At 52.2% G+C, this 25,257-nt stretch overlaps 1 long non-coding RNA gene across 1 annotated transcript; it reads left to right on the top strand.

The window, feature by feature from the left end:
* The first annotated feature begins 875 nt into the window (after window positions 1-875).
* On the top strand, window positions 876-22,547 carry LOC138686083 (uncharacterized). Its single transcript, XR_011325405.1, has 2 exons — window positions 876-1,013; window positions 21,113-22,547. It is a non-coding gene; the product is annotated as an uncharacterized lncRNA (long non-coding RNA).
* The last annotated feature ends 2,710 nt before the right edge of the window (window positions 22,548-25,257 follow it).

Below are 25,257 nucleotides of genomic sequence, written 5' to 3'. Positions count from 1 at the left end.
CAGCTTTCTAAAAGCGGCCTAAAAGACAATGAAACGTCCTGCCAGAAAATACAGGAGGCGGAAGAGATTAAAAAAATAATAATAATAATTAAGAATAATATTAGCTTCCCCACCCCAGCCAAGCCTGAAGCCTCCGCAGGTTTGCTGGGAGCCCTGCCCGAAGAAGGACGCCGGCAGCTGGGGCGGGGTGCGGGGGTCCGTGGGCGCCCGGGGGTCGGGCAGCGGCGCGGGGAGGGGTGTGGGGGGCTTGGGGGCACTGGGGCGGGCTGGCAGGGGCGAGCCGAGGCGCACGGCCCGGCCTTGACTGCCTCTCTCCCAAATCTGGTTTTCATAGAGCCGCGCAGTAATTACCTAAAGCCATAACTGTCTCCGAAATTATTCATTAAAGTCATTCTCGGGGATCTCGCGGCGCTCGCGCTTACATTTATGGCCTTTGCGCCATCCGAGCGTGACATCGCCTCTCGCCCTGCTTCCTCGGCGGCCGTGTGTTTAACATTGCGGAGGGGAAGGGGGGCCGGGGGGGGACTGGTCTCTCTTGCCTTCCCCTCGGTGTGCTCGTTTGCGGGGGGTTCAGGTTGCCTTCCCCCTTTTGGCGAAGGAGAGCGATGCAGCCCGGCAGACACCTTGGGAGCGAGGAGGGTATTTTGGGGAGTTGCAGTGTTGTGCGGAAGATCATGTCTGTGCCCTGTGGTGCTGTCAGCGGTGACAGATCCCAGATGCAGGCGCTACTGTATGGCAGATTGAGTTTCTCAGCACAAAACTCTCTCCCTCCCTCCCAAACGTCTTCAAAAACCTTCTCCAGATACTGCGGGTCACTTCGGCTCAAACGGCGAGAGAAGGGGGGCGGGAAAGGCTTTCCCTCTCCCCCTCCCTCTCCGTTCCTCCCGCCGGATCTCTCGGGGGTGCGGGGGGGGGGTCGTGAAGGGGCCCTTCCCCACCCGGGGGGCCCAGGCCTCCCCTCTCGCTCCCGGCCCGCTGCGAGCACGCCGCCGAGCACGGGGAGCCTCGTCCAGGTAAGCAAGGGGCGGCGGCGAGCGGGGCCGGGGCCGGGGCCGGGGTGGTCCCCGGAGCCCGTCCCCCCTCCCTCGGTCGGGTCTCGCTGCCCGCCGGGGGCGACCGGGGGGGAGGGGTTGCCCGGAGCTGGGCGGCGAGGGGGGTCCCCCCACCCCAGGCAAGACGGGGGGGGGATGTCGGGGGGACGAGGTGGGACCCCCCCGCCTTGCCCCGCCGGCCGCGGCAGGAGGCAGCAGTCGGGAGCCGGGTCCGCCCAAAGCCCCCGGCCCGGCGGGGCTCGGGCTCCCGGGAGAGGTAACGGAGCGGGGGTGAATTCGGGGGCTTTACGGGGAGACGGGGGTCGGGAAGGAGAGGGGGCGGAGGAGGGGAAGGGCAGCCGGCGGGCGCTGGGCGCAGACCCCGCCGGGAGCGGGGAGGACCCGGGGGCACCGCTTCCATCACCGGCACCGGCGGCCGCCGCCCCGGGAAGCGGCAGAGGTCGGGAGCCCCCCCGTCTTCCCCCCCCCATCCCCGACTTTTTCTCACCGCTGCCAGTAAACGGCAAGAAGCACGGAGCTTAACAGCGCCGGGAAACTCAGCCCCCTCTTCGGGACATACATCATCTATCGGCCCTGCCGTTCCCTCCCCCCCCCCCGGAAAATATTCGCGCCCCCCGAGTACCGAAATCAGAGGCCAAGGGGCTAGGGTGTCTCCTCCGGGAGCCCTTCTGTCCCCTCGGCGCAAGTGGGTGATGCCTCAGGGCTTGTTGGGGGCTGTGGCCGTGGTGCCCTCTCCTCCCCACCTTAGGGGAGCAACGCACACGCGGTGCCTGGCACCAGCGAGCTCTCCCGCCCGCGGATGAGCCCCCCAAACATTTAGCACGGCCGCGGGGGAGGCTTGCTGCTCCCGACGGGCGATTTGGCGTGACAGCCCTGGGGCCGGGGTGACCGCCGCGTGGAGCGCCCCGGACCTCGTCCCCCGTCACTTTCCTCTGGCTGGAAACAACCTGATTTCCCTCATGCCTCTTGGAAAGGGTTCCTAACAACCCCGCTCTCGGTCTTTCCTTCCCCAGGTGAATTGAAAGGCTTTAATTCAACCGCTCGCCCAGCCCCCTCCCCTCTCTCTCTCTTTCTCTCGCTCTCTTTTTTTTTTTTTTAAAAAAAAAGCTCTTGCCTGTAGCAGAAGTATAATTGTGACCCTGCCTGATCCACAGAGCCTCCTGTTGGGAGCAGTTAGCTGTGGTTGCATTAGGCCAAAGGACCTCCCAAGTGGCGGTGGCCTGGGTGTCATAGGAAGGGACTCTGCACATTGTCCATTCTTTCTCATCAAAGTCCCAGGCACCGTGGAGCCAACAGTTTGGTGGAGCAGGAAAATAGTAAACAAGCCTCCCCCTCCCTTCCCAATCCGGCAGTCCCGCGATCTTCCTCGGACACAGAAAAGGGAACGAACTTTTTCATAACTTTAGCTCTACGGTGTGATTTACATTTCCGGCTGCTCTGTCAGAGGGCCAGTAATTTACAGCCTGATAAAAAACGCTTTTACAACACCAGAACATGTTCAAGTGGTGTCTTACTATGCAAAAAGATTTTAAAAGAGGACACACGCAAGAAAAAAAGCTCATTTCTCTGCCTTTTTTTTTTTCCCCGTGGCTTTCTGCAGAGACGAATGGGTTGAAATTGTAGGGTAGGCAAAAGGAAAAAAAAGTAGGCACAGGCTGAAGAAAACGGGGATGAAATCAATCCCGGGCTTTTGTTTATATGGTGCATGTTATATGTCCACGTTTCTCCTATTGCTCCAAGGCTTTTGCTTAATGGATACTTCTATTTTCGTGCTCTCGGGCCAAGTCCTGCTTGTCTTGCCCCAGGGAAAGCTTTCATTTGGGCATGGATCTATTGTGTTTAAACAATTTCTTTTCTTCCATAACTCATTTCTTCTCCGGAGTCTAAAATCGAGTAGGTCTGGTAGCGTTTATGAAAGGGGAAGCATCTTTTATTCAGTTCTAATTTCTCTAATCTGATATGGAAAGCTTGTCCAAATACCGCGGTAATAGCGTTATCCCTTTTTGAGGAGCATCCAGTTTGTTCCAGTCAGGCTCCTCCACCGGGGCAGGGCAGGACGGCTCTGGAAGCTAATGTGCAACATCCCTGTCCTGGTAGAGACGATAAAGTTTAGTAAATTACAAATATGTGAATTTGGCAAACGGTTAAGGATTAAAATGATCAAACGATTAAAAAAAAAAAAAGCAATGAATAAACCACATGTAGCAGTTGCCGCTTTCATGACTTTGGTAATTATTTACACCTGAATTACAGTTTACTCCAGCCACGGTTTCAAAAGTAAACCTTTAAAGAATTTAATTATTTCCAGTTTTCGGCGATAGAGATAAAAAAAAAAAAAAGTGTAGGTTAGGGAACAAATGCTGTCTCCCGAGCTCTCATAAAAGGCTTTACGTGCGTTTCCACCCGAAGATACCAGCAGCCCCTCCGCGTCCCCCGCCCCCTCCCCGACACACATGGGCGCGCACCGTCATCTGGGCGCGCAGTTACGGCCTAATGAGACGGTGCTGAGGGGGCTCACATGGGACCAGCCCGCTGCATAGATGTATAGATATGTATATATATGTATGTATGTCTGTGTGTGCGTGTGTTCAGTCGAAGCACAATGCTGAAGCATGTGTGGATGGACTCCCCGGCTCCTTCCTTCAGCTCTATAATAGCTCTGTTATTTTTACTAAACGATCAGGATGGCTCTACGTGACCCCTCGTCATTTAAAACCATTTTCTATCATTGCACGTGTGCCGGGGGGGCGGAGGGGGGGGGGGAGGAATCGACAAGTCATTGAGAATAACCGGGAAAGCCTGTGATGTATAGCACGTTTTATCTTTATTTAGGCAACATGTCGTTCGCAGGATGGCCTGGGTTTCCATGCGCGGTAGGGGCACGAAGCGCATCCATCCTCCCAGGGAGAAACAGGCAGGCTCGGGGAGCTCCTGTGGCTGGAGGGAGGCAGGGCAACCTCTCCTTCCCCTTCTGCCATTTTCTGCGTGTGAATTAGGCACTTTCGGGGGAGGGGGGGAGAAAAGGAAAAAAAAAAAAAAAAGAAAAAAAAGCGGTTCGCTGCTGCCGGAGCTCCGCGGCCGCGCTGGCCGGGGCGTGTGCGGCGGGCCCGGGGCAGCACCCCGGGGGCTGGGACCCCCGTCCCCGCCGGAGCCCGCCTTGCTGTGGGCACTGCAGTGCTCGCAGCTTGCGGCTCGCTTTCGCTATTTCATTGCTGCCTCTCCGTAAATTCACCCCCCAGCGCCCGCGTCGGGGCGACATTGGCATCCTTTCCGCAGCCGCGCAGCATCCCCGCCTGCGCTGTATCCCGGGGCCGGGCTGGGGTTTAAAGGGCTCGGAAACGGGCAGTTTGCCTTTGGGAAACCGGCGCGGGCTTGACTCCGGTGGGGGTCCCGGGGGGGCAAAGGGAGGAGAGAGACAAGCCGTGGTTTGGTTTGGAGCGCAGCCTTCCGCGGGCGGGGGTGTGCTCCCTCCCTGCGCACCGCGGCCGGGCAGGGGGTGCCGGGCTGCGCCCTGGCGGGAGCTCCGCGCATCCCCCGCGCATCCCCCGCGCATCCCGCGGGGGGGGGAGGCCGTGGCCGGGGAGCCCGGGTCCGCCCGCCGCGGACCCCCTTCACTCTGCCCAGCCGGTGCCTGGCGCGGCGGGCGTCTGCACTCGCCGAGCTGGGGGCGGGGGGGTGCCAAGGAAAAGAAAAGGAAAAAATATCCTCAGACACATTTTTTGAAACTTTCTGGAGCTTCGCTAAAGCAGCTAACAACCCCAAATGGCTAGACCTGTGAGGGTTTTATACGCACCCCCTTTCCGTGACCCAGAGTAACACGCTGCTCGTGCGTTAGGCGCTAGCTATAGGAAAAATATCATAGGTATATATATATTTTTATATATATATATATATATATAGGGGGGCGGCACGGATAAAAGAGCTTTGCATCGCCTCGGGTTGAGGGCTCAGTCCTCAGGATTTTTTCTGGTGGCTGGCTCCCACTCTGTAAAACATCTGTTAGAAGTGATGATCCCTGCCGGACAACGAGCTCGGGGGTTTTTTGTTCCCCCCCCCTCCCCGCCTTGGCTGAGGGAAGGGAATATCTCGCTGGATACAGGGAGGCGAGGAGGCACATAAACTAACTGCAACTCATTTTCTAGAGGTAAATCACCTCAAGCATGTGCTTAGTCATACTTTTTTATTTTTGATGGCCAATCATCGTAATAGATGTCAATACTGCCGTATTTATTACGTCATGTGTAACGCCATTACTCGCGCGTCTTATTTTTGAAAACAAAGGTATTTCTGACCTGTCCAGCCCTAAGAAGACATACACTAACCTAAGATTAAAAGCGTACAGCTTATTAAAGACGAGCAGCGATAGTTCCCACTGCAGCGTCTCGTTACAAGCGACAAGAAAATAGAGATTGAAACATGATAAGGTCATATAATATACTCTGAGTCTGAGCTGTATAAGCATAGAAGGTGTTTAAAACTTAAACATTTCTCTGTTATTTCTTTCGCACACATATGGTTTAAAATAGACAAAGTCGTCATTTTATTTAATTGTACATATATAGAGACATATATACAACCCCTCCCGAAGAGAGCTCTGACACCTGTTGTAAGCTCCAAAACAGGATTTCACACTGTAAATGCTTTCTGCGTTGTTGCTTTTTTCTTTTTTTTTCTTTTTTTTTTTTTTTTTAATGCTAAACACTCTTATCAGACAAAATAGCTACAGGAAAACTTTACTAAGTAAACCTCCTACGAAAATATCCTCGAAGTTGAATTGATCTTCGGTTGGGTCGAAAAACCTATCGGATTCGCCCCATGTTTCCCAAGCCGGACACCTCCGAGGAGACCTCTGGCAATCTTTTCGCTATTTTATTAAATTCTGTGGAGGCTCCTTTACTGAATTTGCTTGGGTTTATTTTTTACTTGCTGAGTAGCGGGACGAAAAGCGTGGTAAAATTGAAAGGGCTTGCGGGGAGAGTCAGAAAAAAAATTTCTCGTTTCCCCTTTCGCCGAAGCAAGGACTCTTTAGGGACCCTTTCCCGGGGTTATCTGCATCCAGCCCACCGAGTGCCCGCCTGCCGCTCAGCAGGGCTGCCCGGGCAGCCAGGAGCGCACCCGGTGCCCGCGGAGCCCCCGCGCATCTCCCGAGCGCCGGGACGGCGCAACCCCCCCATCCCCTTCCCCCCCCCAGGCACCAGCCGGCAGCGCGTAATGGAGGGGGGCCGAAGCCGCCGTAATTGTTTTCCCTGCAGATGTTGTCCTGGTATTTAAAGGACTAAATCCCAACTTCCAGGCACACAGCTGGGGTATGTTGTATCCTATCAATTTATAACAAGGAGGCATTCTGGAAAGACTCGTAAGGATATTTATTTTAAAATGTGTGCTGAAAAGATATATGCCGGGGGGAGGGGGGACAGGGTTGGGCGTCTCGAGTTTTGTTTCTAAGCCAAAATGGCACAGTTCGAGTTGTGAACAAATGGTTTCCAGAGAATAGTTCTTTTCTCTTTCTTTTCCCTGCAAAAAGTTTGTTTGAAGTTCCCGGACTTTTAAATGTTAAATAATATTAATACCAAAAAGAATTCTTCGGGGCTTCTTGTTTTAATTTTGAAGAGCTGGCATGTGTGCTTGCTTGCTTGCTTGCTTTTTCTTTCTTTCTTGTCTTTCTTTCTTTCTCTCTTTCTCTCTTCCTCTCTCTGTCTTTCTTACCCTCTCTTCTTTTCTCTCTCTCTCTCTCTGTCCCTTTCTTGTTTTTGGAAACTCCTTCTTTCAAACGGACTGTGTTCGGGGTATTTAAAAGAAATAAATAACCCAATAAATAAAGCAGGCTCCTGTTATGACAAGTTCCAAGCCAGAGCAACAATTTACGAGTTAAAAAAGCCCTTGAGGGGAAAAAAAAAAAAAAAAAAGAAAAGAGCAAAAGGGTTTAATAACAGAAACGCTGTCAGTTGCGGAGGTGTGGGGCAGCGGCGCAGGGCGCACCTCTCCCCCAGCCCCACCGCGGCGGAGCTGCCGGTGCCCCGGGCACCCGGGGGGACGGGGCGGGCGCCGCTCCCGGGAAGGAGGGCTTGCGGCATCAGCCCGCAGCGCAGGGTTTATCACCGGCAAACCCTCTGCAGAGCCGGCAGCACCGGGGACGGGCAGCTCGGCAGGGCGTTGCGGTTGCCTCCCCGCCGCTTTTCTTTCTTTCATCGCTGCCAGCGTGTTAAAACGATTGCGAAAATAGCGAGGGGATCGCGTCAGCTTTCTGTGAGGGCTGGACGCTTCCTGGCCACCTTCAGCCGGGAGTTATCCCGGCTCCGGGGGATGCGCCCGCGGCTCCTGCACGCCCGCCCCGTCGCTGCTGCCTGGGGGGGGCAGCGGCGGGGGCCCGGGGCCGGTCTCTGCCCGGAGCCCTCCCTCCCCCGGCCGGCAGCTCTAATCGTGCGGCCAGCGTGCAAACAACGCCAGCCCGCCGTCTCTGGGCGGATTTTTCTCCAGAAATCGAGAGGGGAAAAAAAGAAAAAAAAAAAAAAGAGGTGTTGGTAGGGGAATTGTGGAGAATCAAAGTTTGGAGACGGTTTTGTTCCTCTGCGGGTCCTGGGAGGGGTTTAATTCCGGCCGCGGGGGGGGCGACCCCCAGCCGGGAGCGAAGCGGCGCTGCCTCCTCGGGGAGGGCCGGGGGGAGGCCCAGCCACCCCCCCGGGGAGCCGCGCTGGCAGCGGTCCCCCCCCGGCCGGCGGGAGCCCCCCGCTCCCCTAATCGCTTGCATGTGCCTGCGCCCCGAGCAGCCCCGCTCCGAGCTGTGGCAAATACCGTAACAACTCGCGTGTCGTAAATTACGGAGACCTCACCCTGGCAGGGAGATGCCGGGGAGGCGTCCGGTTTGTCTGCAGCTCTGGAAGGCACGGGAGGAACCGGGCTTGCTGCTTCCCTGGTTTCCCTTTCCCCTGTCTCCCCCTTCAGCCGCCTCCTCCACGGAGGGTGATATCGCAGTTACTCACTGACACGTTTCGGTGGAAGGGAGGCTTTTTCTCTTCACCCCCCCCTCCTTTTTCTTTTTTTTTTTTTTCCTTTTTAAGCTGTTAACTCCCGTTTATGATCGAAATGTTACTCTGTGCGTTTTGTTTCGTCCCGGCTGCCATTGGTTGGCCTGGGTTTAATCAGAGGGAAAAAATGCTCGCCACAAATGTAGCTATTGTTTGGCTGGAGAGACGGGGACCGGAGGAGGAAAGCAGAGAGGACGGGGGACCGTGGGTGACAGCGACGGTGGGACCAGCCGTCCCTCTCCCGGAGTTCTAGTTCTGCGCTCAGCCCTTCCCAAAACAGAGCTCCCCCTTTCCCCAACCTGCCTGCAGCGGTATGCAGGGGAGCCGGGGGCATGTTATCTCAGGAACATAATACTAATAAATGTGCTCATATGTTGGACATTCCCCTTGCCTGTTTTATAGGGTTTCGCTGGTGGTGCTTAATGGGCTGGGTCACCGGGACTGATGCTAGCGAGCTTATTAGGATTAAGTAACCTAATGAATCGTATGGCCATTAGCGGGCTTTGAAAGAAGGTAGTTTTCCCTGTAACCTGGTCTTCTGCCTCTTAACACGGGCAATTATTTTTAACTGTCCCTCAATCACAGGTCGGAGGGGGGGACGTTTTTTGGTTTGTTTGTTTAAAACCACTCTCTGATGCTCAGAAATTGATTTATTCACAGGAGGAGCCTGTCTTTTTATCTCGGGGTTCCTCGGAACCGCAGGGCGAGCCAGACGCCGCGGCTGCTCCCGCCCTGCCCGGCCGAAGGCAGCGCAGCGGCCGGCGGAGGAGCCGCCGTCGGTGCCTGTCCCCGCCGCCGGCCACGGCCACGGCCACCGCTCGGGGCGCGGCTCCGTGAGTCCTCGAGGAGGATTTTTTTTTTTTTTTTTTTTCCCCAGCGGAGGGTTTTTTCCCCTTGTGCCTTTTGCCCAAGCCAGGTAAGCGGCGCGATGCTCGGTTCCCTCTCCAGGGGCTCGCCCCGCACTCCCTCCCGGGGAGCCCCTGGAGTCTCCCTTCCTGGCGGCCCGGGCCGGGGTGGGGACGGGCAGGGCCAGGCGGGCGGCACCGGAGCCTGCGGCAGCGCGGGCGGGGCGGGCAGCCTGCGGCTTCTCCGCTCTCCCCGGGGCAGCCGCGCTCGGGGGGAGCGCAGGTTGACAGGAGCGGGCTCTTGCGCCATCCACCGTCTTCTCTGGCGGGGAGAAACCAAGCCTTTTTTTGTTGTTTGGTTTGGGGTTGATTTTTTTTTTTTTTTTTTTTTTGGCACCGGGGTTTAAGATTACGCCGCGGAGGATTGTTTTGCAAACCTCGTTGTTTGCCCCCCCGCCTTCCCGGGGGAAGGGAGAGTCTGAACGTAGCCACAAGTTACGGGGCCGTGATGGTCACTCGGGGAGTGACCGTGCCAGCGGTGCGAGTCTCTGCTTTAATTAGAACAAGTGTTAATGGCTGATTAAATTCGATCAGATCTGAAATATTTGTCCCGTCTTGATTTTTCGGACCGTTCATACTGAAAAAAAACAACGCCCAAACGGGTGTACTGGGAAAAAAACCACCCCAAACCCCCAAAAAACCAACCGGCAAGAGGGTGTTGGGAGAAGAGGAGAAGAGACCTGCGGCTTTTGGCCGGGCGCCTCCGGGAGCTCGGCGGTGCCTGCGCCGCTCAGCCGGCGGCGGCGGCGGGGCCGGGAGGGGGTCCCCGGGAAGGACACAGGGCTGTGGGGCCGCGGCGGCTGGAGGCAGAGCAAGGCCCAGCCTCCACACCCGGAGAGAAAGAAGCCGGGAAGTCCGGGCCCGGCGAGGCTGGGGTCCCTCCGGCAGGACTGTCACCGAGCGGCACCTCCCGCGCCCGGCGACGTGGCGCTGGCAGGGTGACAGGGGCGAGCGGACCGGTGGCAAAACGCGATGCCCCGTTTTGCAGCTCTAAAAGCTCACGGTCGAGCACCTGCCGGGCTGCCTGACCCACGGCTGCCGGGAAAGGGGCTGCCCCTTTGGGGGCCCGGCGGCGGGAGCAGCGCAAGGTGTCCGCCTGCAGAGGGGAGGAAAGCTCCAGCCCGCCTGACTTGGAAAGGATCCACTTTCCCACAGCTTTTTCAATCCCCAATACTTTTCACACCCTGTTAGGAGTTAATACCGCCGAAACCGCTAAACGCTTCCATGCCTAAAGGTACGCCCCGCCGGGGGCTGCGCCTGCCGGCCCCCAGCCCCCGGGGCAGGCCGGGCGGCAGCGGCGGGGATCGCCGCCAGCCCCGCGGAAAGGGGTCCTTTCCCTGCTGGAAATTCCTCGGATGCTTCGTGCTTAGGCTAACGCGTCGGGCCTGCTTTCTTTGCAAGGGCTTCGGAGGGCAGGGGAGGGGAAGGATTCCCGGGATACCTTTTGAGGAAGAGCTGGGGGATACTGCCAGAGCCGCTCCAGCTCCCCGGGAAATATTTCAGATGCCGCTCCCTCGGCGTGGAGAGCCGGCTCGGGGTCAGCTCTGCGGTCCGGGCTCTGCAGCCAGCTTCTCCGGGCGGCAGAGAAGGGTCCCGGGGTGGGGGTGGGGGGTGTCAACGGCAGGCTAGATCTTGCCTGCAGCCGGCAGATTTTTTGTTTGTTTGTTTTTCCGGGGCTGGGGGATGTTTTCCGCGTCTGTGGTTGAGCCTCGCACCTTTCAGCCGCCTCCCGCCCGTCGTGGTCGCCGGCAGCCGGTACCGCTCCGGCCCGGCCCCGCCCTGCCCGGCCGCCGGTGTCCCCGCAGCGGGCCGGGGCAAGCAGCCGCTCCGCTCCGGCAGAGCAAAAATGCAGCCAGGCCGGGAGTCGACCTCGCCTCTGCTGTGTCCCCAGCCTCACCACTCACTCCGCAGGGCCAAGGGCAGGGAGAGCACCGCTCTGTCCCTACGCTCACGGGGACGGTGCGGTAACTGAACCCACGCCGCAGGGAAGAGCCCATCGGGGGAGCATTTCCCGTCCTTGTTCCCCGCTGAAGTAATCGCCGGGAAATTCCGCGTGACATTTTTTGCCACCCCTTTCCAAACCTGCAAACGCCGTCCCCAGCAAGACCGACCGACTGGGGCCTCCCCAGCTCGCCGCAAGGGCACTCGTCTCCGAGAAGCACAAAATTAATCCAGAAGGCCTGATCCTGCAGTGCCTGACGGGCAGGCCAGCTGTGCCCAGCCTTCGAGGCAGTGGGACTTGTAGGTTGGCATTCAGAGCCTCAAGGGTTTTGTTCGGCGGGTTTGGCCCCCCAAACCAAGGAACTTGTCCCCGGCGGAAAGCGAGCGCATCTCTGGAGCCCAGCTCTGCCGTGCTCCCCTCCAGCCCTCCGGGCACAGGGATGCGTCTCTACTCGCACCCCTCAGCTCCCCAGCAGCCCTGCTGTTGCGATAACTCCGGGGAAGGCCGGAACACCAGTTCGGTGGGCACTAAATGTGCGGGATGTACCTTTAGGCACAACGTCCCCAGCCCCCCCCCGGTGAGCGCTCTTAGCCTTGTAAACGTCGCAGCACCCCTCAGCTCCGCGTTTGCTCTCCGTTCAAAACCTTTAAAACCTTGTGGCGGGAAAGGGAAATCCATCAGTAATAGGTACTCGCCGGGATGCTCTATTGCCCTGATTTGGCTTTTCCCATCGCCGTCGGGAAACCGTACGGGGAGCAACCGCGGGTGCAGTGCCAGGGGGGCTCCCGAGGAACAGGCTGCGCAGATCTCCGAGAGCGGCCGGTTCCAGACGGGGGGACGCAGAGATTTCCCCGACTGCCCAGAGATTTCCCCGGCTGCCCTGGCCCTGCCCCTGCCCCAGGCACACGCAGCCGCCTCGGGTTACATCCCACGGGCTGTGGTCGGAAAGTGACACGGGGCTTTCTGTGTATGACCGGGGAAGGGGGGACACTTCTGTTGTGTCCGGGCACGAACATATCGACATCTGTAGCTTTCCATTGAATCTGCAAGCCCTCGCGTTGCTTTTTCCCAGCCGGAGCATCAGACCAGAAAAAAAGAAAATAGAAAAAAGAAACTAGAGAAGGAGATCCTCTCCTCTCCCCACCCGCCCGGTGGGAAGAAACCACGGCAGCAGAGGCAACGACCGGGTTCAAACTCCCTCTGCAGCCCAAGGGCTCCCACCCCACAGCGGCTCAGCCCGCCCCTTCTCGCTTTCCCCGACGGCAGGAGCACCCTCCCCGGCGGCAGGAGCACCGCAGGGAGCCCCCCCCTCCCACCGCCCGCTGGTCTCCAGCCCCCGGCTCCTCCCCGCGCCCACCCAGCGCCTTGCGGCCGGGGGGGATGCGGGTGCCCCACGCTCGGGGCTCTCTCCCAGCCCGGAGGGCGGGTGCCCTCGGGGAGAAGACCACCTCCTCCCCCACGCTCCCCAGGCTTCAGCGGGACCCTAAACCCTGTCCAGGGTGAGGGACCCGCGGTGGGGGTGCTGCATAAACCAGGCAGAGGGCCTCACTGCTCAGGTGTAACTACAGAGGGTCTCTTCTCCCACCCAGCCGCAGGCCGGAGGCCTGAGGGGAGGTGTAACCCATACCCTGCCCGACACTGAGCGCATTTCAACGCGGTGATATCATTTATTCAAATAGCATACAGACCCTCAAGTCGAGAGCTAGGAGGATCTTCAGGCAAAGGATGCTCCCGTCAGACGCCAGGTGAGGGTGAGGAGGAGGCAGGGACCCGAGCGCCAGAAGGCACCGCAGCATCGGGCACGGCAGCCGGGTGCCCAAAAGGCGGGCCCTTGCCAACAGCTGTGACCCGCGGAGAGCTGTCACGGCATAACATCCGCAGCCACGAACTCTGCCGTGGCACCAGCGAGATGCAGGCGCCCGTATGCCCCAATTCCCCGTTACCCACCCCCCCGCACCGCCGGGCCGCTCCGCGCATCCCGCACCGGAGTTCTTCCCTTCCCTTCCCTTCCCTTCCCTTCCCTTCCCTTCCCTTCCCTTCCCTTCCCTTCCCTTCCCTTCCCTTCCCTTCCCTTCCCTTCCCTTCCCTTCCCTTCCCTTCCCTTCCCTTCCCTTCCCTTCCCTTCCCTTCCCTTCCCTTCCCTTCCCTTCCCTTCCCTTCCCTTCCCTTCCCTTCCCTTCCCTTCCCCAAAACTCGCAGAAAGAGAAAAATACAAAACTCGTGCCGTCCCCAAAGGTGGCTTTAAGTGGTTTGGGGGTTTGGTTGTTGTGGGGTTTTGGGGGGGGGGCGGGGGAGTATTTTTGGTGTGCTGCCGCCCGGACCGCCGCGGCGCAGGCAGGGTGGGAACCGCGCTGCCCGAGGGGATGCTCGGGTTTAAAGCCGAATATCGCGCCCTCCCCACAGGTCTGAGAGCAGCAGCGGTGGGAGCAAACCCCCCCTCCCTTCCCAGCCCCCCCGGCCCAGGTGCTTCCGCGGGGGGCGCAGCGGCGCGGCTGCTCCCCGCGTGTGCGCGGCGGGTCTGCGTGGGCTCAGCGCGGCGGGAGGGGGCATCGAGCCTGGCTGGGGACCCCCAGCCCGGGCCGGACGCAGCAAAGCATGTAGGTGCGTGCGTGTGAGTGCGTCTGCATAAATATCTATACGTATGTGTGTATAAATACATGCGCATGTACGATTAATATATGTTAAATTAACACAATCGAATATATATTATAGTATTTTACTTACCTTATTAAATAATAGTGAGTTAGTCCCACAGTTTCCATTCGTTTCGTGTGCTTGGAGATCTGCAAGAAATACAGGCTGGGGGATATTTAAATATACGCGTTACATATTAAAAAAATACAAACATATACAAATATTTTATACTCTCTATATGTAAACACATATCAACATGTATGCATGAATGCACATGTGAATTTTACTGAAATGCCCCGGTTTGATGATATGGTAGGATGGGACATGTGACGTAGTATGATGCGATGTGCTACAGCGTCGCTTTGGATGTGAAGGTGGCGGCGGGGTCTGCCAGGATCCCCCTCCCAGGGTGGGCAGCTGGGCCCCCCCGATCCCCCCGTGGGCTCCGGCCGCCGCGGGACCCGGCCGGGTCTGGATGCGGCCCGTGGGAAAGGGACGTGATTCTCTCGGCGCTGCTGCCCTGTGCTCGGACGAGGTGGGGCAGCGAGACATGAGTGCCTTGTCTGATAGCACGGTGTCATCTCCGGCTCTGCCCTGCAGAAATAAGTCTTAGGAGGCAAGGGGCGCCTGGAGTTACTAACAGATCTGCCCCCACACCCCAAGGAAAAAAAAAAAAGAAGTTAGAAGGAGAGAGATCACTGCTGGCAGCAAGCAAACGGGACGGATGAAGTCCTTTCTCCGTGCCCTGCGTGGAGGCGAGGCTGGTTTTCCTTCGTGCTTCTTTTTGCAAACCTTTCCCCAGTGCCTTAGTCGTGCGATACCAGTTCAAAACTGCCGTTGCAAAATTCACATCTCACAGACCAGAGCTGTCAAACACCACCTTGTGAAAGAACTGGCATTTCCCCGACTTCTTGTCTTTTTTTTGCTCCTATAGCTGCAGGCTGCGGGATACAAGCAACGTGAATAAATGCATCCATCCATCCCTCCTTTAATAATCTCTTCTAAAGTCACCTTATAATATTTCAGAACAGTGACTTCAAACCTGGATCTGTCACTTAGCTAAAAGAAAAAAAGAAAAAAAAAAAACAAACCCCGCTGCTACCAATAACAACAACGGAAAGGAAAGGGAAGGGAAAAGGGAAGGGAAAGGGAAAAGGAAAGGAAAGGAAAGGAAAGGAAAGGAAAGGAAAGGAAAGGAAAGAAAAGAAAAGAAAAGAAAAGAAAAGAAAAGAAAAGAAAAGAAAAGAAAAGAAAAGAAAAGAAAAGAAAAGAAAAGAAAAGAAAAGAAAAGAAAAGAAAAGAAGAAAATGAGAGAAAAGAAAATGAGGAAAAAACAGAAGAAAAGAAGATAAACGAAAAGAAAAGAAAAGGAAAAAACAGGAGAGAAAAGAAAAGGAGAGAAAAGAAAAGGAGAGAAAAGAAAAGGAGAGGAAAGGAGAGGAAAGGAAAGAAAAGGAAAGAAAAGAAAAGAAAAGAAAAGAAAAGAAAAGAAAAGAAAAGAAAAGGAAAGGAAAGGAAAGGAAAGGAAAGAAAAGGAAAGAAAAGGAGAGAAAAGAAAAGAAAAGGAGAGAAAAGAAAAGATAAGGAGAGAAAAGAAAAGGAGAGAAAAGAAAAGAAAAGAAAGAAGAGAAGAGAAAAGAAAAGAAAAAAGAAAACACCCCACCGTTTTGATTATTAGTATTTCCCCACCGGTCTCTTGCGCGAAGAGCCGAGAGCGGGCAGAGAGCAAGGCAGAGGGAGCTGCGGAGCCCCTGGAGCCAGGGAGCTGCAGGCTGCCGGCCGGGAGTCCGGGGGGTTTAAGCAGCCCTGCCTTCCCGCGGGGGAGGTGGGCACCGCGGTTCAGGGCAGGTACGCGGCCAGGCCGGCGGCCAGGCCGGCTCCCCGCGGGGCACGGCTGCCGGCCCCTCGCTGGGGCAGCGCCCGGGGCGAGCCCTGGGCTGCGCCTGCCGGTAGAGCAGGGATTTCGGTCAGGCCGGGCTTCGGTCCGGCAGGGAACAACCGCGTTTGCAGCGAGGAAAGCAGAAAGCTCGCTCCTGGTTATTAGCTGGGGGGGAAGGGGAAAAAAATGAAAAGAGAAAAAGGAGAAAAAAAGAACAAAAAAGAAGGAAAAAGAAAAAAGAAAGAAAAAGAAAAAGAAAAAAGAAAGAAAAAAAAGAAAAAAGTGAGGAAAAGGGTAAGGAAAAAGAAATAAGGAAAAAAAGGGAAAAAAGGAAAAAAAAGTCTTGTGTGCTTGGGACTACAGGAGCAGCACTGGGGATGGGGCTGGAACCTCGCCCTGGGATGGACGGTGCCAGCCATCGTCACGGCTTGGTGTGCGGGGCTGGCACTTTCCATCCCGGGGTGAGAATCCGGCCTCACGCCTTCCCATGAACCAAACCCGACATCAAAGGGCACGCGATAGGCAATGTGGAGCGCACATGGGAGGCTCGCAAAGCCTTTTCTGTCAAAACGTGTTTCCTGGCGTTTTTCTGCCCTACCAGACCTAGCCCCCCAGCACCCGTGCAGGACTGTGGAGAGGCAGCAGGGACCTATAGACTTCTAGAGATGGGCTGTGCATACATACAGCATACATACAGCTTCTCGAAGTGAGCCCGGGGAGCCGCTGGTTTCCTTTCTTCCTCCGTGGGATGCAGTGACTTGCGGCAAGTTAATAGCCATTGTCATCCAGGGGTGTTTTTAATTATCTTTTTGGGCCTCTGAAGATTTAACTCGTCTTCTGCCACTTTGCTGTACAAACTGGGTGTCAATCCAACATCCACCTTCAAACTTAGCCCCTGCAATCAATATCTCACCTGCTTCTCAGCTACCTCACTGGCCAACTTCTAGTTCAGCCGAACACAGTAACTGTGCTCACCTCAAGTCCAAAGACTTGATGGATATTCCTCTACCCCTGCTTAGCGACTGTGTGTGAACCCTTGGCATGATCTGCCAGGGTCTGGAGCCACAGCGGGATCCAAGCTGGGTTGTAATGGGAAATGGAGGAGGATTTCAAGGCTCTGGACTGGTGGGGACTGGAGAGGAGATGGGAAATGAAATTAGACCATTCGGTTGTGCATGAGTATTCAAGAAAAGAGCCTTATAAAGGTTTTAGGTAATAAATTTTAAAAAGTTCTGATTTAGGAGGGAACTGGGGATTTGTAGCACATTTTAACAATGATTTGTTTCTATTTTTTTTTTTTTGAAAAATTTTCATTCACACCATGTTGTTTTGAGAAGTTACAAAAAAGAGCAATAGGTTTCTGTGCATCAACTAACATAATGCAGTATACTACAAGAAATGCTACATATTTTTACGTGTACTCATTTCTCATTGCTGTAACAAATCTAGAGGAAAACTTAACATTTTTGTAGAGATTCCAAGACACAGCATTTAGAAAGAGTCACTGCAATATGTCATAGTGTCTGTACCTAGGAAACTCCTATTACTTAACTGGGACACAGGTCCAGCTCACAAACATACCAACAGCGGGGATTAGGTGGAAATCTGGTGTTTAAATGCAGACTATCTTTTTCATATCTTCAAGTCTTTACCAAGTAACTCCCCCGGCACCAGGGAAGTCTCTGAGATGCCTGAAGTTCTGCTCCGCACATGCACCGAAGCCTTTTGGTCTTGACAGGGCTAAGTGTGTATCTTGCACCTAATCCCATCCAGATTCGCAGACAAAGCATTTCTCCTCCCCGGAGGAGCCGGCTCTGGCAGTGCACATGTAACGTATGCTCACACAAATGGGGTCTGCACAAAACACGGTGGTACCGGAGCATGGTGGGGAAATGCCAGCAGTGAGACGGTGCAGTCGGCTCCATTTTGCAGAGTAGGTTGTTAGTCATGCAGGACTTGAGGGAGCTAGTGACGTCCATCTTCTTCATCTCTCTGCTTTAGGGAATTCGCAACCGCCTCTCCCATCACTGTCGTGTGGCTTACATAATATCAGGCATCAGAAGGACAGGGGGAAGAAATAGTTTTCTTTCCTTTGAAGCCGCATTAATCTGCATGGCACAATTAATGATTTGGTCCCTCTTCCCTTCTCCCGTCTCCTGTGCCAACACCAGAACAGCTTCTACCCAGACATCGGTATACTGTTACGGGCGGGGGAAGTAGAAGTTTAACCTCCCTAAGGAACTGAATGAGGTCCCCAGAGCCTCATTTCTAGAAAAACGAATGTATTTTTCAGTTTCTGGTTGGAAAGATTTAATTTCCACCGCCACAATGCAGGAAAGGACTAGAAGCCATTCAGCCAGGCAGCCAGGTCCCTGACAGACCTCGGTGGCTCTGAGCTGCTTGCAGGGAAGTGACAGGAGATTTTGTTGCCTTGGGAGAAAGGGTGGGAGGGTTTTTAAGCCTCTGATATGTCTGTCTGTCTTGAAGCAGTTAGTGGAAAAGGGCTTGTGTGAAGCGGTGATGGACTTTTAGATGCTGAGTAAGGACAGCGAGTGGCTCTGCCCGTGTGGCTGGAAGGCAGGAAACACGTGTCCTCAAAGGCACCAGCACAGGATGACTCTTGTGTGGGGCATCTCTGGCATGAGCTAACTGCAGCTGGAGTCCCCGGGGGGTGCGTGCATGCCAGATGCCTGTCCTTCTCGAGGACAAATCCTGCAGGCTGTGTGCAGCCACCTCCTCCACCACCCACCGATGCTGCCATCCCCTTGGTGGGGCTCCTCGCCCTCCCTTGGTTCCTTGTCTAGAGCTTGCTTTGCGCGTAGCATCTGAAAAATTATGTCCTTGAAGTTCAGCCTGACCTCACGTACAGCCTTTGTGGAACCAAGCCAAACTCATTACAGGTGAGGGGGCCTTTGAACGTGCATCTACTTTGCTTAATGTAAAAGAACTTAAAGGCCCAAACCCATGCACCTATTAGTTGCTGAGACTGCTTGAATAAGGAGTAGAGCAGAGGGTCCAAAAGGCACAACTTCTGAGAGGTCTGAACCAAGTCTTCCTTCTGTACATGTCAGTATGGCCTGTCAAAGAAATTTATTCCAATAAATATTTTAAAATCCCAGGGATGGTGCTGAAATGGAATACTTAGCTCCTTACGCTGGCAGTCAAACCGACGTTTCCTAGAATTCACACAGCTGATCAATAGGGGAGGTTTTGGGGAGGTACAATTTCTGGTAAAGAAAGGAAGTGCCGAAGTATGGTTCATGTGCCCAAGGCCTTAATCTCCCCCTACCCCACCGCCATAAAATTAACCACATAATTTGTAATCATTCATAACAGTTGGAACTGTCTTGACTTTTAAAAGACTTTTCTCATTAGACAATCCTTTATTCCTTGTAAAGAATATTATTGATCTTAATATGCAGAAAATGCCATAGCTAGCAACTCAGAATGTCTGTGCCATTTTTGCTAAACAATGAGAATTGATGAGGTTTGGCAGGACATTAAAATATTTAACATTATAGCTTTGAGAAGGCTTTTATGTGTCTGTACTAATAGGAAAATCTTTTAACAGGAAAAATGTTTTTCTCTGCTCCACTAAAATCTCCAGTGAGGGCTGATTCTATTTGCATTAAACCCAATGGGAGGTTCGTTACTGACTTCAAAGTCAATTCCAAGAGGAATTCCAGTCTGGAAAATCATGACTAGAAAAAAAATCTCAGCCTTTTAGTCACATGACTAGTGCCATTTAAATTATCATTTCATTACACGCCCTGACACTTCAGAAAGCATCTGGGGCTGGGACATTTGGCTTTGCCCAGAGAAATTGCACATTACCAGCCTGAGCGTGGTGGAGATGCCAACTCCTACACTGTCACGTCATCTGAAGCATGAGATGGACCAGGTGCAGCTCCCAGGGGAGCCACAGGCCTGAGTCACATCCCTCTAAGAGCCCACATTTGAGACAATTTTTTTTTTTTTTTTTTTTTCATTTTAGCTGCCCAGATCTCTGTTCTCACTATCCAAACCTGACTTGCAGGGCTGAGCTCTGGTACCTTGGCTGATTCTCTGTCTTTACAGCATTACGTGTAGGGTCCAGAGCTTGGGGGAAGTAATAGAGGAGACGGCTGGGTGTTCAAAAACCAGGCCATCGCTACGTAGAGCATTACAAGACCTAAATAGGTAACTGTGACAGGGAAAGCCTATCTGGTTCGATTCCTTGACTCATCAAGGAATATTTGCCAGCTGGCTAATTTGCCATTTCAGCTGCTTAAGGGCTGTGGCAGAGCCCAAGCAAAATGGGGCCATCATCGCCTTAGGGCTGCAAGAACATCTCCAGGCACTCCTCCATCCCGTGAGCCTGAGGTCTGCCTCGGGCTAGTGCACACCAGCACTGAGCCCTGCAATGTGTTTAAGATGAAGGAGGAAAATTATTTAGGCTAACTAGGCAGCCTAAAAGAACGTTGTGATGAAAAGGAGATTGTAAAGTTCATGCCTGTCTTCATCTTTCAGTACTGAGCTCATCTGAGGATACTGTGATCCTCTGGGCACCTGGAGCACAAAGGTCCTTCTTGCCTGCATTTCTCTTAAAACCTCTAAGGGCAGAGCTCAGGGGCCTGCTGAGGCCTCTTGGACCTTTTGTAACATTAAATGAAGGCTGGTACACTTCATTTTAACTAGGGAGCTCATCCCCAAATTTTCCTGAGGTGGGCAATTTAAATATGAGCATCATTTGTGAAGATCAGATTTGCTTTACCATTCACAATCTTCCCTTTATCCCCAGAAGGACAGCACCTCTTATAAATGCCAGCAGGAAAAGAACAAAACGTAAAATTGGTATCCTGTAATCATATTTATTCCTGTACACAACAAGCTCAAACGCTGGGATCTTTTAATAGCTTTTTCCATATTGGACTCTTTGTTTGGATGTGGTTTTCCTGATGTATCCTAGTAACATGTTTAGTTAATTTATATTGTGTGTATGTGTAGACAGATATACACACATCCATATGTATGCACACACATAGTCCTCATTAAGTAAGTGTTAAACCTCCCACAGCAGAGTTGGGTTTGGAGGGCAAGAGGGCTGAAAACTAGAAGTCTGTTCCCTTTGCAGAGGGGTACCGCAGAGACTACTCCAAGGAGGCACACACAGCCCCCAGCGGGGATCCGGAGCCCCCGCGCCTCTGGTGTGAAGGTTGCTCTGACGTGTGCACCCCAGGCAGGATGAAAACCCTTATTTCTCACTGGGAGCAAAGCGCCTTGCTCACAAGCCCTCCGGAGCGGGGGGTGGGTGGTGGTGTTCGTCATCCCCCCCCCATCCCACACTTGCACGTGCAGAGTCTGGAGCGCTTGGCCAGCCCCTTGGTAGCAGAGGGGTTGCTTGCACGTACGTTGGCGGTGTGAGGACCTGATCCTTAAATCGTTAGAGTATCTAGGCTGCTGCAAGACAAACTCCAAACCCGGAAACATTTAGCGGATGATGAAGACAGGAGTGATTCCACATATTGCACAGCAAAACACAAATATAACCTACTTGTCTGGTCTTACAAGACTCTCTCTTGAAGGACTCAATCCTGGCCATGTCTGTCTTCCTGAAAACAAGCGAGAGCTGGCTCCAGGGATACAATATGCACTCCTGGAAAAGCCACACACTCCTTATCCTCTTTTTTTTCCAGGCCCACAAGTGGATTGAATGAGTCCTGCACTGTCGTGTTTACTTAATAGCAAAATTCCCTTTGAGAAGGATTCTGCAGACCTAAGGACTGAGGAGTCAGGACTGGGAGCTAAGGAGAGGACATGAATAATTTCTTTCATAGCTGGTTTAGAAAAAGCCAGCTGCTTTCTACAGTCGTGCCAAAACTAAGAGGAGATGGTCTGAAGTTAAGAAACATGCGGGATAGTTTTCATACCAAATGTGAAAATGAGAAATTGTTTTAATGTACAGTAACTTGCCATAAAAACGTGATACGTGTTCCCTTCCACCTTTAAAGGAGACTTTATAAGCTCTACCATCTTTGATTTGTTAAGGCAACTTTATATTTATTTTTTTAATTCATAAGTTTGTGAGAAAACGTAATGAAATCCTTGATGTTCTTATGATCTCGATTAGCGCTTCATTGTATAAGTATTTGGTTATTGAAACATACACTACATATTACACTGTAAAATGCAACTTATTCAATATCTTTGGGAATTAATAGAAAAAAATGACAAGATTGCAAAAATGGTATGAATTTTTATTTTATTTCGTTTAATAAAAAAGTCACTTGACTGCACAGTCCTTTGCTTTATTTTCTTGCTTATTGTGTATATATTTGAAGAAAAATGTCTGTTGTATATCATCTATCTAACACTAAAAACTGATGCTGTTATTAATAAGTTACTGAGAAAAATAAACCAGTTTGCACTTTGATTTCTATCATTCCTGGCGAGTGATTCTTCTGGAATAAACATAGCTCTAACACATGTAAACAACACAGGAAATTAATAACAAAATTCTTTGGATTTATTTCAGATGCCACATATACTTTATGTAAATATATGTGGCTTTCAATTTCAATGATTTTCCAGTAAGTAATAAACTTTGCTCATTAACCTCCTCTTAAACTAAACATTTATTACTTTATAAGTGTTATTTCAACTAAATGAAGTGGATGTTCTTGATAAATTAATGCAACAGATCTGTTCAAGCAGAGAAGCAGGATTGCTTCTTTTGAGTTGGGAAAATTCTGAGTTTTTACTGAAACTTCAAGGGAATGAGATGCAGTATAATATGTTGATTTTTGATGCAAAAAATGTTGATAATATCTTTTTAAAATTAACCTACCTTTCCCTCATAAGCTGAGTGGTAAAGCATGTGAAAAATCCCATCAGCTGGATAAAGTTACATATATCTGCTCCACGAACCTTGGGTTAGTAGTTTTTCACGGAACTGGCTTGGTGGGGTTTTTTTCACTGCCAGTTGTGATTAGTCAATATTTTCCTGGAGTAATGAGTGGGGCACCTTTCTGGAAACAGAGGTCTTTTTAAGTGTACAATTTTAAGAATATAAAACCAAAAATATTTTGCATTTTCTGTACCAACAGGAAAAAATACATGTTAAGAAGCATTCTGCTCTCGTGATTGTCATGATACACATTTGACTTCTAAAAAGTGGTCAGCACTGGCCTCTGTGGAGACTTCGGGCCCTTAGAAAACCCACTCCCAGCGGTATAGGTGTGCAGCTCATGATGTGGAAGAGGCCCTGCCACGACGTAAAGGTTTAGTGTGGGTCACAACAGCACCTTTGTTGCCCTTCCTTACCTGAGAAACTAGGAGCAAACCTCTAGGGGACCATGGGAACCAGCCTCTTCTCAACCCAAACTTCTCATATTGGGGCCAGGACTGGGAGAAGCCTGCTGTGCCACTGCTGCGCGCCCTCGGCTCGCAAGGGTGTTTGGCTGATGTCGGCTCTTTTCCCATGCAAGAGCCAGAAGGAGGCAGGCAGTGGCACGACGTGGGCATCTCTGCCTTTTTAGGGGGTTGCTAGCACATGCCGGGGCTGCTGGCTCTGAGGCCCGTGGGATTTCGTTGCTGTGACCATGTCAGATATCAGTGCACAGCTTAGTATTTAACATGAGTGCTAGGCTTCTGGATTTTATCTCTTAATGAGGCACAGGCTATCCTTGGGGGACAGTGAATCATCACATTTCTCAAGTGCGAGCTCGCAACCAGCAGCACTTATTTTTAGGGATTGCGTTGGCCAGGAGTCTGCATGAAGTGACTTTAGCTCTGATTACAGGACTCAAGCATTAAAATCTAGTAACTCAGATATAACAGTTTTCGGTTTCTTTTGGTTTTATTTTGTTTTGTTCTATTGGATTTGCTTCAGACATGACTCATTGCCACTTCCTGCATCTCCACGATGGTTCCTGCAGGACCCTCAGCCGCGGAGCATGGCTTGCACCCACTTCAAACACAATGCAAATTCTCATATATATTTTTCCTACTGAGGCTTCATCTAAATTAAACGTGGCAGGCCAGAGGGTATGCAGTACACATCCTTGGTTCTCTTAGTAGACTGAAAAGAGAACTACAAAGAAAAAAAAAAGAGAAAAAAAAAAGGAAAAAAAAAAAGAGAGAGAAAGAAAAAAACCTCTGGATATATAAAGGAAGAAGTCAGATTCCAAAAGCTCACAGGAAGCCAAATTCTCCAGGCACAAGAAAAGTGACATTATCCAAACCAAACCTTAACACAGCATGGAAATGCGATGAAGAGTAGGGCTGGTATTTTCAGTGAGGCTATAGACGTATATGTAAATACGATCAAATTGGGAACACATTCGAGGGATTAAAGAGATCTGCGTAGCACTAGGAGAAAGAAGCAGCAGATGTAACTTGCTAACAACAAAAGAAGGGAATTCTGGCCAAAATTCAAGATTTTCTTGCACCCAAGCCCATTGTTGCAAATGAATCTGGACACAGTAAATAATGTGTAGCGACTTGTAGATCCAACTTCTTTTTGTTGTTGTTCATGAACTAGCTACCATTTACCAACACACTGACTTTTATAAATGAGTTCCTTCAGAGCCGTTCAGCAAACACGTAATGCAGATGTATTTCCATCTAGGCAGTGTCACTGTTCTATTAAACTGAGCTGCTACAGTGGTTGTGAGATGGGCAATGACAGAAAAGCATTGATGACTGAAGATGACCAAAAAGTTCTGAGCCCTGATCAGCAGGTTTCCAGCAGCAGAGAGGCACAAACTCACATGAAGTTGATCTTCAAGCTTCGAAGAGGTCCTAGGCATCATGCTTTATGTAAGCCCATCTTGATGAAGGAGGAGAGGTACTAGATGGGGAAGATGCCTTGGTGCAGCAATGGCCAGGGAAACAAGACCCATCAGGATAGTTCAACACTGATTTTAATTTCTTGGTGTCTGTAGCCAGAGCTCTCTGGCCATCTTAGCAGCAGGCATTAAATAAGCCATTAAAATTAGGCTGCATAATTAGAAAATTCTGCTGGGTCAAGACAGGCATTAAAACAATGATAAATAAGGCACCTCAGCTTCCACACATAGTTGAGAACATCCCAAACACACAAGAAGAGTGCTCAGCCAAAATTAACCTGGAAATAAGACCCACCTTGACAAGTCGCTTACTTTTACTGGTCACCTGAGAAATATCAACAGTATTTCCAACATTATTAATTTAACATTCCTGTCTGTATGTTGTGAAGACCAGAAGCCTGATGGGTTAAGGAAGCACATAGATAGAAGTGTTGTATGCAGTGTTCACACACACTTCACAGGTCTCCACAGCAAATGCTGCAGTTCGACAACTTAAAACTAGTCAAAAATAGGAATGCCAGTGCAGATGACAGTCCTCTGTCTTACAGCCTGCAACAAGGGGGTCTGCGTCTCATGTCATTCAGTGATCCTGAAGGACAGAAAGGGCTACCATATTGTCCCAGTGGGAGACAGAGAAACGAGTATCTTCTGTCCATCATTATTTTTAAGGGATTGGCAGCAGCAGACCTTCTAGATCTGGGAGAAAAGGAGCTACGGGGTGGCGAGAAAGCGGAATTCCTCTGGTTCCCGCGATGGTTTTCCATGTTGACGCCATACCCAAGCAAGGCCACGCGCAGGGCCTGCCCTGTGCTGGGCGGTCACTCTGGCAGCCTGGCCATGCGGTGCTGCCCCAGCCCTAAGCGAGCATCACCGCCAGCACCTGGGTCTGCAAACCCACTGCTGCTGGTGGCCCCACGTTCCTAGATAACCACCGCGCTCTCCCTCACTTGCTGCAAGCCACTGCCTCATCTCTGAGCCCAAACCACAAGCCC

This window comes from Haliaeetus albicilla, chromosome 1, assembly GCF_947461875.1.
Source record: "Haliaeetus albicilla chromosome 1, bHalAlb1.1, whole genome shotgun sequence".
Classification (NCBI taxonomy): Eukaryota; Metazoa; Chordata; class Aves; order Accipitriformes; family Accipitridae; genus Haliaeetus; species Haliaeetus albicilla.
This window is presented reverse-complemented; position numbering and strand designations above follow the sequence as displayed.